The sequence below is a fragment of the Urocitellus parryii genome, chromosome 6 (assembly GCF_045843805.1).
Source record: "Urocitellus parryii isolate mUroPar1 chromosome 6, mUroPar1.hap1, whole genome shotgun sequence".
NCBI classification, from domain to species: Eukaryota; Metazoa; Chordata; class Mammalia; order Rodentia; family Sciuridae; genus Urocitellus; species Urocitellus parryii.
Window position 1 is genome coordinate 143,926,069 of NC_135536.1, and position 12,581 is coordinate 143,938,649.

Below are 12,581 nucleotides of genomic sequence, written 5' to 3' on the forward strand. Positions count from 1 at the left end.
GATGTGCAAGAATGGCGGGTTATATATAATAATATACTACTTGAGAACTTTAAAAATTGAAAGTTGGAAACATCACAATCAAAATGAAAGATTCTTACACCCAAGTGATTTCTTATGTTGTCATTTTTCTTTGAAGAAATAAATTGAATATTTCTTTACGAACTCTTTGCTACAAAAGGAATTGCTAAGTCAATACTGTGTGTAATTTATCTCTTGAATTAAACATTTCAACGATTTGTAATGAGGTCTCTCAATTTTCTCATGTCCTTGACAGAGTTTTCTCCAAATCATTTAAAATATGGGTATGGTGTTCTCAGATTATGATTTTCCCATCTATAATAAGGATAACATCATAAGTCAATATTTCCCAATTTTTTTAAAAAAGCTATTATTAAGTAAAATGTAATAATTTTTTTTGTCCTCCACAGATATTTTATTCCCAAGTACATTAGGAAAACTGTTGGGTGCCAGCAAAGGCTTTTACGTACTGCAAAACTTCTCAAAGTCCCTTGTGAGAGAGTTTTGTGACTCGTAGAGTGATAGTTGCCAAATTTTGAAACTCATCTCTAGAATATATATTTTTTGGTACCAGGGATTGAACCCTGAGGCACTTAAACTACTGAGCCATATTCCCAGCCCTTTATATTTGTTTATTTGTTTGTTTATTTATTTATTTGTTGGCTGGAACAGGGCCTATGTTGCTTAGATCTCAGTTGCGATGCTGGCTCTCAAGGTAGAATCTCCTGCCACAGCCTCCCTGGCCACTATGATTATAGGTATGCACCACCACATCCTGCTAGAATAATTTTAATATGTAGTATCTATTAACAGTTTATACATTACCTATGTTTTAGAATTATCTCTACAAATGTTTGGTAGCAACTGTTCCTAGTTATATAATTTTAAGAGTAATGGAGGTAAATATAATTTGTGTTCAGGTTTGGCAAGTACTACAAAATAAGTCATCTCAAGAAAGACAATTATGTTCAATATATATACAATTGAACACAGCTGCAGTCTATTCTCTACACAAAGGTTTACATACAAACTCCAGGGGAATATGCACTATTCAAACTCTCAAGTGACAGTGTCTATTTGGACTTAGAAAGTGCACAGATCTATAAGATTTTATGCAGGGAATAGAAACTCTGAGAAATTTAAGAAGGGGATTAACTGCTTTTAAAATTGTTGAAAGGGCTGGAGGAGCAAGCTCTCTCAGCAGGGATTTGAGGAATGGTTCCAAGCACTCTAAAAACATGTTGTGCCAGGAAAGCTACAAATTTCTGCAGGAATCAGGAAGGTGGCAATTTTGGGAGTTGCCTTTGGAAATATGGTAGCCAACTGCACCCAATGAAAACTACGATCTAGGAATCTAGAAGCTGCCACTGTTACCTCTGCTGTACCTGTGGTTGGACACCACAGAAGCTGAACACTGACAGCATCAAGATTATGGCATGTAAAACGATTACATCACCTTCACTTTTCTTTAACTTGGCTTTGTCAGAAGAACCAAAAGCTTCAAGAATTTCCCTCTACCTAGGAATATGCTTCCAAGTTTTTAAAAATTGTTTTTCATTTGTTGGACCTAATTTGTATGCAGGAAGGTCAGAAACATAGTTTTTAGCTTTTCAAGCTCTAATTCAGAGAGACACATTACCAAGAGTTAATAAGAAAAGTGGAGGGCCATTTTTAACTTAGTCAATGAGTTCAGTGCATGACAAATTCAGTTCTGGATGGTGCTTGCCAATGGAACTGGGAAATCCATGTGTTGCTTCCTATGATGGCAAAGGAACCCTTAGATCAGCCCCTGTTTAAGCAGAGAGGTTACCGCTAAATAGATGGTGGTAATGAGATTCTTGAGTAATAATGGGACATTAAAACTCATGCTAGCAGGAGAGCTCTACATTATCGGAAAATAGATATATCTGGTGAAACATTTGTAATTTCTCAGAAATTCTATGATTTTTATGGCTTATGTTAAAATAGCACTGAGAACAAAATATGGACGGGGAACATTTAAAAAGAATAATACTTTTGAGAAGGAAATTTTTTGAGATGTTTTGGTAGTAGAAATACCAATTGAGAGATAGAAATGGAAGTGTGTTTTATGGTCCAGACTGTCCCTGGTTGAACAACACAGGAAAAAATATATATATATATATATACACATATATATATATGTCTTAGAACACATTTTAACTTAAAGTACATTATGCTGACTTTTCTCAGTGATCTTTGGAGATCAGTCTTCTCTGTTTCTTTTCATATGATTTTCACTTTTTTATTTCCTACTTGAATTGTTTGCTTACCAAGTCAATTATGTTTGTTTCCAAACGTTTTTACACCAGTTGAATTTGCTTATCCTCCAGCTAATTTATATATTTAATCAAAACTCACCACTCTTTTGCAAAACATGTTGATGAATGAAAATTAACATTCAGAAACTTTTTAAAATTTTGCACTGTAATGTTGGCATAAAGTGTATCCCTACTCTTCCTATAATTCTTAGTTTCAATGTTTGTAAGTGCAGAAAGAACTTTACACTAGTAAACAAAAGAGAGGGACATCTTTTCTAATTTTTAAAAATTGTACTTAAAAATACAACATGAAATTTAAAATCTTAGCCATTTTAAATGTATAGTATTACTTAAATAATTAAATAAATTCAATAGTTAAATATGTAGTATTAATGATACGTACTTGCTGTGCAATAGATTTCTGGAACATTTTCAGCTTATAAACCTAGAACAATATGTTCTTTTCTACTCCCCCTCAGCCTCTGACAACCTTCCGCTTTCTTTTTTTTTTTTTTTTTCAGAGCTTGACTCTTTCAGATACTTCTTACAACTGAAATGATACAATATTTGTATTTTTGCCAGTGGCTTATTTCACTTAGCTTAATGTCCTAAAAGTTCATTTATAGTTTAGAATATGATAGAAATTCCATCTTTTTAAAGGTAGGATAATGTTTGGTTTTGTATATATACATTGCTTTTTCTTTCATCCATATATCTGTGATGAACTGTTGTTTCTTCTACCTCTCGGCTATTGCAAAAATACTCCAATGAATAAGGACATGCAAATATCTCTTTTAAATTCTGTTTTCAGTTCTTTTGAATAACACACTGGGAGTGGAATTGCAGGATTATATAATGATTCTGTGTTAATTTTTCGAGAAAACCTCATATTGTTTGCCATAGCAGGAGCACCATTTACATTCCCATCAACAGTGCACAACGGATCTAATTTCTCCAAAGCTTCACCAATATTTTTGTTATTATTTTTTCTTGTTTTATTTTGTTTGCATAATGGCATGTTAATAGGTAATATCTTGTTCCAATTTTGATTTACATTTCCCTAGTGATTAGTAATGTTGAATATCTATTCATATCCTCACTGGGCATTTCTATGTCTCCTTTAAAGAAATGTCTGCTAACTCCTTTGCCCATTTTTAATTGAATTCCTTTTGCTGTGGAGTGGTAGGAATTCTTTATTATGTAGTTTCAATACTAACTCTTTTTTCATATTTGCAGTTTGCAAGTATTTCCCACAGTTTGCCTTTTTGCCCTGTTGATTTTTTCCTTTGCTGAACCTAAGTGTTCTAAATTCCATGGTCTCATTTGTCTATTTTTGCTTGTGATGTCAGTTCTTTTGGTGTCATATCCAAGAAAACATTGCTAAGGCCAAAGTCAAGGAGCCTTTCTCTTATGTTTTCTAGTAGGAGTTTTTGTGGTTTCAGTTCTCACATTTAGATCTTTAATTCATTTGGTGATAATTTTTATATATGGTGTAAGGTAAGTGTTCCATTTCTTTTTTTTATATGGATATACAACTTTTCTTTTGCATGAAGGCACATATAGTACTACTTATTGTGAAAGGTTAATAATCTTGAGAACTGTTTGCTAATCTTGTTTCCAGAATGTGCTGTTCCCAACTGTCAAACTGCAGAATGTACTCCCTTACCCGGTTGCATGCAAACCACCCACTCGCCCTGACCCGTCAATGAACTTCCCTCCCTGCCCTCTCCAAGGAAAGTATATAAGCTCTGCTTAAGCTGTTCTCCGGGCTCCTTGCTCTATTCAAGTGAGCTCTGAGCCCCAGCATGCTGGACCCCCAATAAACCCTTTGCTGTTGCATGAGACAGTTTCTTGGTGGTCTCTTCCTCCAATGCTCGCCCGACCTTTACATCTGGAGGTTCCACCGAGATCCGGCAGTGGAGGACGAAAGACCCCAAACGGGCTCCACTCGGGGTAAGTAAGGCGCCTCTTTCTGGTTTCAGGTTTCAGGTTTCAGGTTAGAGCTTGGCAAAATGGCTGTCGGTGAAGAGCGAGAGCTCTCTCCGACGGTGGTTGACAGATGTGTCACAGAGCCACAGGCCATGTCCCTGGGGGACACCCCAGAGGACTCAGGAAATCGAGGAACAATAGTCTCCTCAACTCGGTGATATTTTGTTTCGGATTCGGTATTGCCAGCCCATAGGGTTTTGCCGGCTACTCAGTCCTGGTCTCAGTGTTGGACATCTATTGCCTGTCTTTATTGTCTTGTCTTGTCTGTGTCATGTGTCATTGCTTTCACTGTGTATCTTTCATTATGGGACAGAGCACTTCAACGCCTCTGTCCTTGACCCTTGATCACTGGACCGAAGTCCGCTTAAGGGCTCAGAATCTTTCTTTTTCAGTAAAACGCCGGACCTGGCAAACTCTCTGTGCCTCAGAATGGCCCACCTTGGGTGTCGGATGGCCCCCAGAAGGATCTTTCTACTTCCCACTAATTCAAGAAGTCAGAGATATTGTCTTTGTCTTTCAGCCGGGGCCACATAGCCATCCAGATCAACAGGTATATATCTTAACTTGGCAGGACCTCTGTGAATCTCCTCCTCCATGGGTGAAGCCTTTCCTTGTCCCTGCTGCAGCTCATACTCCTTCCCCCATGATTCTATCTCCCAAACCCTCTGCTCCTCCTCCTCCTCCACCACCCTCTGTTCTCCCTGAGTCTCAAGATTTGACTCTACTGGACTCTTCTCCCTCTCCTTGTCCTCTGCCCTCGTCGCCCCAACCCCCAACACCCTCTAAGTGATTCCCCTGCTGCTGACTCAGCCTCTCCACCATTGGAGGAAGCTGAGCCGGCCCAGCGCCCTCCAGATGACTCCCCCGCGGCACACACAGCCCCTCCTCCCCTGGAGGGAGCTGGCACAGCTAAAGGAACTTGCCGGCGGCGAATGATTAAAAACCCTGAAGCCCCTGAGATACTCCCCCTCCTTCCCTACGGGCCAATGATTGATAATGGCCATGGGGGAGAAATGCAAGCCTACCAGTATTGGCCTTTCTCCTCTTCAGACCTATAATACTGGAAAAATAACAATCCCCCTTTTTCCGAGGACCCCACCCGGCTCACAGGTCTGGTTGAGTCATTTATGTTTTCACACCAGCCTACTTGGGATGACTGCCAACAACTCCTAGGCACTCTCTTCATGACAGAGGAATGAGAGAGAATCCTCCTGGAAGCTAGAAAAAATATCCTCAGACCAGATGGGCGACCGACCCAACTTCCCAACATAATTGAAGCCGACTTCCCCTTGAACCGACCCAACTGGGACCCCAACACTTTTGAAGGTAGGGAGCATCTGTCCACTTTTCACTGGTCTCTAATAGTGGGTTTCCAAGCGGCCGCTAGGCGACCGAGTAATTTGGCCAAGATAAGAGAAATTATTCAAGGGCCTGATGAATCTCCCTCTATGTTTCTAGAAAGAATTATGGAGGCATATACGAGATATACTCCTTTCGATCCTCAGGAAGAGGATCAAAAGGCATCCGTCACGATCGCCTTTATTGGGAAAGCTGCCCTGGATATTAAAAGAAAGTTACAACGCTTAGATAGATTACAAGATATGACTCTGAGAGATTTAGTCAGAGAAGCCGAGAAGGTATACTATAAGAGAGAAACTGAGGAAGAATGGGAGCAAAGGGAGGATGAAAGAAGCAAAAGACAGACTAAGGCATTGACTAAGGTCCTGGTCACAACAACAAATAGGCCAGAAATTAAGAAACAGGGAGACAGGAAGAGATACCTGGGCCCACGCCAGAGGCCACCCCTGGCCTCAGATCAATGTGCCTATTGTAAAGAAAAAGGACACTGGGCCAAAGAGTGCCCTAGAAAGAGACAGCCACGCCAGCCAGCCATTCTGTCTCTGGAGGATGACTAAGAAAGTCAGGGCTCAAATCCCCTCCCTGAACTCAGGGTAACTTTTGAAGTGGAGGGGACCCCAGTAAACTTTGAAGTGGATACAGGGGCAGTAAACTCAGCCCTTAAGGCCCCATTGGGCCCTCTATCAAATAAAAGGTCTCTAGTTCAAAGGGCTAACGGCAGTAAATATCGGGCTTGGACAACTAAGAGGACCATGGACCTGGGGAAAAGAAAAGTCCATCACTCCTTCCTAGTGATCCCAGAATGCCTGGCCCCATTGATGGGCAGAAATCTGCTCACCAAGCTCCAGGCCAGAATAACTTTTAACCCTGAAGGCCCCCAAATGGAATTTCTAAATCCTTCAGTAAAAACTCCTATAGTCATGGCTTTAACTATATCAGTAGAAGATAAACATCAACTCTTCACACCCCCCAAGACTGATCAAACAGGCAAGCTACCCCAGAAATGGATAACAGATTACCCAGATGCCTGGCAGAAACTGCTAGGTTAGGCCTAGCAGTAAAACAACCTCCAATACAGTGGAGTTAAAAACCTCAGCCTCCCCAATTAATGTCAAAGAATATCCTCTGAGCAAAGAAGCTAAAGATGGGATAAGGCCCCATATTCAGAAATATCTGGCCTTAGGGGTCCTAAGGCCCTGTCAGTCGGCCTGGAACACTCCCCTGCTACCAGTAAAAAAGCCAGGAACCGGGGACTATGGCCCCATTAAAGACCTAAGAGAGATCAACAACAGAGTGCAGGACATTCACCCCACAGTACCTAATCCGTACAATCTGCTTAGCACTCTGAACCCTGAGCGAAAATGGTATACTGTTTTGGACTTAAAAGATGCTTTCTTTTGCTTGCCTCTGCATAAAGATAGTCAGTTGCTGTTTGCTTTCTAGTGGGTAGACCCAGAAACCGGAACGTCTGGTAAACTAACTTGGACCAGACTCCCACAGGGGTTCAAAAACTCCCCCACTCTCTTTGATGAAGCCCTCCAGAGATCTCAACAACTTCAGAACTACGCACCCCAAAATCACACTGCTTCAATATGTGGATGACCTGCTACTGGCAGCCGACACCAAGGAAAACTGTGAGTCTGGGACCCAAGCACTATTATCCAAGCTTGCTCAACTCGGGTATAAAGCTTCTGCCAAAAAGGCCCAAATTTGCCAGCAAGAAGTAATCTTCCTGGGCTATTCCCTTAGGGGCAGTAAACGATGGCTCACTGAGCCCAGAAAACAAACCGTTGTGCAGATACCACCCTCATCTAACAGGAGGGTGGATGAAGAGGCTAAATTGACAGCCTTAAACGGAGTAACCATGTTAACACTTTCCACACCGGGGGAACATAAGTCAGGAGATTTAACTACATCGGAGCACCCTGACAGCTTAATATCTAAGGACACTGACACTGAACTCCTCGACTTCACTGAGCCTAGCCTGCAATTTCAGAAAGCCCTACACTACATTAAAAATGTACATCAACTCACTCACCTTGGTTCAAAGAAACTGCAGGCATTCCTGAAAGATCAAGAACAGAGTTTTCCACTAACTGACTCATAGCAAAAGGAAATAGCTGAACGGGTAACAAAAGTCTGTCGGGTCTGTCAATTGGTTAGTGCTTACCCTTCCAAGCTTCCTGCAGGAAAGCACCTACGAGGAACCAGACCAGGACAATTCTGGGAAATGGACTTTACTGAAATTAAGCCAGCAAGGTATGGACTTAAATATCTCCTAGTCTTTGTAGATACATTTTCAGGATGGATTAAAGCCTTCCCCACAAAAAAAGAAACAACGCAAATGGTGGTCAAGAAGATCCTGGAAGATATTTTTCCAAGATACGGCCTGCCTAAGGTAATAGGGTCTGATAATGGACCAGCGTTCATGGCCCAGGTAAGTCAGGGGTTAGCCAGGACCCTGGGGATTAATTGGAAGTTACATTGTGCTTATAGACCCCAGAACTCAGGACAGGTAGAAAGAATGAATAGAACCATTAAAGAGACCTTAACGAAATTAAGCTTAGAGACCGGCATAAAAGATTGGACTATGCTCCTGCCTTATGCAGTTTCGTGCAAAAAAATACTCCGTTTCTTTGTGTAACCTCACCCCCTATGAAATTCTCTATTGTGCCCCTCCTCCAGTAAGGGACCTAACCCCAACTCTAAGACCTAAGGATTCCTTTCACACCCCCTTGCTTGACAGACTTAAAGCTCTTAAAAGAACCCAGAGATACCCATGAAAACAGCTGGCCACTGCCTACCAACCTGGGGACGAAAGGACTCCACACAGATATCAAGTGGGAAACTTCATCTACATAAGATAACATCAGGTGTCATCCCTGGAACCCCGCTGGAAAGGACCATACCAGGTGCTACTTATAACACCTACAGCAGTAAAGGTAGACGGAATCACTTCCTGGATCCATGCCTCTCATCTCAAGCCTGCGCCGTGTCCAGACTCTGGCTGGAAACTGAAAAAGACTGGTAACCCTTTCAAATTGCGTATTCACCATGTGTATAGGGCTATAGACTCTCCCCTTGACCACCGGTAGTCCTAACCCTCATCAGCCTTTTCAGCAACGGTGGCTGATCACAAATCCTACTGGACAAGAAGTATGGTCTATCTCACATACAGCCCCCTTAGGGACCTGGTGGCCATCTCTCCACCCAGACATTTGTCAGCTCGCTATAGGTCTTTCCTATTGGGATATCCCTGATGAAGAGGATCCCACTAAAATTCCATTAAATCCCTTCCATACCATAGATAATGGAAACAAACATTATGGATATAGGGACACGTGAACCAGATGCAGGTTGGCTAACCTAGATTACTATGTTTGCCCGGCAGACTATCAAAGCCACAGTCACTGCTGTGTGGGGGAAAAGCCAACTTCTTCTGTAAGTCATAAGGATGTGAGCATACAGGGATTGCCTAATGGAACCCAAACTCCTCATCAAATTCAGTACACAGCATTGGCCATATTACCAATTAGATAACCAAAACCGATGGCCCCCAGAGGGGTCTCTAGATCCTCAAATTCTGTGTGACCTTTTAAACTTCTGCAAGTGCTCAAAAGGGTGGAAGGAGATTCCCCTATGTGGAGGCCTTTTCCCTCCTTCGTTCACATCCCAAACTATGCTTCTCCAATAGATCCTCACCCTCAGCCTTCTGCTCCAGACTCTCTGCTGTCACTCCCACCTCAGCAACCTGATTTCTCCCTTCCAATTACTAGATCAAAAACCCAAACCTCCGCCAGTTCTCAGACCATTGCCCCCTTGCTGAGGTAGCAGGTACTGAGGTACCCCTCCACCCACTCACTCCTCTTTTCTCCCGTCAGTACCCACACCGGGTCCCACCAGGTTCTCTTACCAGCTAACCCAAAGCTCAAACCAGCTGAGGAGAGCCCTCAGACCCCTATCCAAGATGTAATGAAAATGGCCTTTAAAGTTGCTTTATCATCACTGAAAACAGGTTACTAAGAATTTCAAGTCCCTCACAGGCTTTTTGGGATACTCACTCCCGTCTTCCCCCTCTGTACCAGGCCCACAGAAAAGTCTTAACTGACCTTCTCCAGAAGTCTTCACTGACTTCTGACTTTAGGACTTTCAGCAAAAGAGTCCCTATAAAAGAGTTCAGTATAGATAAACTTCCTCTTTTCGTGTTGCCCTGTTCTACTTGGCCACTGGCTGGAAAAATCAGCACTCCTAAGCTAGACACCCCCTTACTAGTTTTTCACAAAATATGTAAACAAGGCCTCTGGCCTTGAGCTGGGGCTTCACAGAGATGGCTACATTTCTAAGATAAAGAAGTTACCAACTGGGCTCCATGGTAACAGCTGGCAGGGGGAGAAAAAAAAAGGGAAGAAAAAGCTCCCCCCCCCCCCAGGTGTCCTTGAAATGTTAACTTGCCCAGAACAGAGGAAAAAAAAACAGGAACAAAAACTGCTTTTTATAAACTTCTGCAGACTGTGAACTTCTGAGCCCCTTCCCTTACATGTTGGGTATAAAATTCTGAAACTACCTAAACTTGGGGTTCAGGGGATTAATTGATTACAACAGAAGCAATGCCCTCTGAATCTGGTTGCAACCAAATAGGACTGTTTCCTTGTCTTTGGTACTATCTTAGGTGCCTTGCCTTGTCCATCCCTACAACAGTATAATTCTATATCTTAAACATTGTTTATGTTTTCATAAAATGGAGCCTGGTGGGCATATGACACAGGGTTAACTCCTTGCATTTCAGGCCAGGTATTTAACAGCTCTGTAAATTATTGTGTAATGGTGCAGATGTTTCCCAGAGTGCTCTATCATGATGCAGGTTCGTTTGAAGATCAAATAGGAGGACATACAACCCCGTTCCGCCAGGAACCTGTATCCCTCACTTTAGCCATCCTATTAGGAATAGGAGTTGCTGCAGGGGTGGGCACAGGAACCACTGCCCTGGTGCGTGGGACACAACAAATGACCCAATTAGAAGCAGCAATAGACCAAAACTTAAATATTAGAAACCTCCATCACAGCTTTGCAGGAATCTTTAACCTCTCTCTCTGAAGTTGTTTTACAGAACAGGCGAGGGTTGGACCTCCTCTTCATGAGAGAAGAGGGCTTTTGTGCTGCATTGAGGGAAGAATGTTGTTTTTATGCCGACCATACTGGAGTTGTAAAAGAATCTATGAGTAAATTAAGAAGACGCCTTGAAGAGCGTCAGCGAGAGAGAGGCCCAAAAAGGGTGGTATGAGTCTTGGTTCACACAGTCCCCGTGGTTAACTACACTTTTATCAGCCCTGGCAGGTCCTTTAATAATCCTCATATTATTGCTAACTGTAGGACCCTGTTTGCTCAACCATGTAGTTTCCTTTCTCCAAGCTCAAATTGGACAAGTTAAACTTATGGTAATCAGACAACAATATACCCCACTAGCAGACATAGAATGTGACACCCTCCAATGATCACTTTTATGATTAAAAGTAGCCAGAAGAAGAAGTGGGGAATGAAAAGTTAATAATCTTGAGAACTGTTTGCTAATCTTGTTCCCAGAATGTGCTGTCCCCAACTGCCAAACTGCAGAATGTACTCCCTTACCCGGTTGCATGCAAACCACCCACTCGCCCTGACCTGTCAATGAACTTCCCTCCCTGCCCTCTCCAAGGAAAGTATATAAGCTCTGCTTAAGCTGTTCTCCGGGCTCCTTGCTCTATTCAAGTGAGCTCTGAGCCCCAGCATGCTGGATCCCCAATAAACCCTTTGCTGTTGCATGAGACAGTCTGTTGGTGGTCTCTTCCTCCGACGCTTGCCCGACCTTTACAATTGAAAATACTATCTTTTATTGAAAAGCCTTAGAATATTTGTCAAAGATTATCTGACCATATATGTAAGAATTTGTTTCTAGTTTCTTTGTTCTGTTTCATCAGACTACACGTCTGGCTTTTTTTTTTTTTCAGTATCATATCATTTTAGTGACTGTAGTTTTACAATATGTTTTAAAATCAGGAAGTAATAGGCCTCTTTTTGTCTACAAAAAGATTGCTTTGTGAATTTTGCATTTTTGCAAAAAACATTGCTATTGGAATTTTGATAGAGATTGTCTTGAATATATAGATCATATTGGATAACAGAGCATTTAAACATAACTAAGTCTTCAATCCATGAACACAGACTACCTCTCTATTTGTATCTTCTTTAACTTCTTTCAGCAACATTTTGTAGTTTCAGTGTAAAAGTTTTTTTTTTCCTCCTTCATTAAGTTTCTTCCTAAGTACCTGTTTTAGTCAGCTCTTTTGCTGCTGTGACTAAAAGACCAAACCAGTAAAACTGAAGAGGAGGAAAAGTTTATTTGAAGGCTTACGTTTTCAGAGGTGAGGCAGGACATCATGGCAAAAGAGTGTGGTGGAAGGAAGCAATTCACATGATGATCAGAAAGCAGAGGGAGAAGTCTTTATTTTCCAGATACAAATATATACTCCAAAGCCAGGCACCCAATGCCTTACCTCCTCTAGCCACACCCAACCTGCTTTAAGTTACCACTCAATGAATCTCATCCAGTGATTAATTCACTAATTGGGTTAATTCACTAAAGGCTCTTGTAATCCAGTCATTTCACCCCCAAACCCTCTTGCATGGTCTCACTTGTGAGATTTTGGGGGACACCTCACATCCAAACAATAACAGTACCTTTTTCTTTTTTGAGCTATTTCAAGTGAATTTTTTAAATTTCCCTCTTAGATTGTTAATTGTTATGTGTATAAATGCAATTGATTTTTGGATAATGATTCTTACCTTTGCATGAAATCATCTGGTCCCCAGCTACTCATTGCTAGAAAGATTTGTAAATCACTGATCAATTACCAATCAAATCTTACTAGTTAGAAATCTGTCCAGATCTTATTTCTTCAT